The sequence below is a fragment of the Solanum tuberosum genome, unplaced genomic scaffold (assembly GCF_000226075.1).
Source record: "Solanum tuberosum cultivar DM 1-3 516 R44 unplaced genomic scaffold, SolTub_3.0 scf00159, whole genome shotgun sequence".
NCBI classification, from domain to species: Eukaryota; Viridiplantae; Streptophyta; class Magnoliopsida; order Solanales; family Solanaceae; genus Solanum; species Solanum tuberosum.
The window spans coordinates 1180856-1181576 of record NW_006239089.1 but is presented as its reverse complement, the minus strand read 5'-3'; positions in this window follow the sequence as shown (position 1 = coordinate 1181576).

The window sequence follows — 721 nt, the reverse complement described above, 5'->3', positions numbered from 1 at the left end:
TTTTTTAAATTGAAAATTGACATTTTGTAAGTGATCAATTTACTGAGATGACAATTATTTATCCTCAAATAATTTAAGTGGAAAAAAAGGCAAACATGACAATAAAATTGTTCTTCTCATAGCTAGTTAGAAGGCCATAAAAAAATAATATTGTTCGACAATTATTTACCTTAACCTAATTACATAATAATTCAAGGGTATAATTGGAAATGAGTTTTTTTATAAAGTTTTAACCCAATTCCAAAATGGGGTTGGAACCAATGAACCAAACACTTGGTAAAAATAAACCCTGCATTATTCATTTTTGTACCAAACGACCCCTCAATGTTTAGCATTAATATATCCACAACCCTCAAACTTATCGGTAGATTTCATATACTTGAACTACAGTTATTTTAATTGAGCACTTGGACATGTGATAAAGTGTTCTTTCAGATACTTCTTGTTCAAAATTTGAAAAAACTTTTACGTGCGATCTCAGGTCTCATTATGTAGATAAATAAACCATACAAAAGATGTCATAATCTTTAATTAGACATATCATTCTTGAAACATACATGAAGTTTATGACTTGTTGAGACTATAATATATAATTCTAGATGTAAGAGCAATAAATTAAATCACAATCAAATTAATAAACAAGATAACAAAGATGTGATTATTAAGAAATAAAATTAAGGGAGAATTGACTTTAGAAGAACAGAAAATATAATCTAACAAT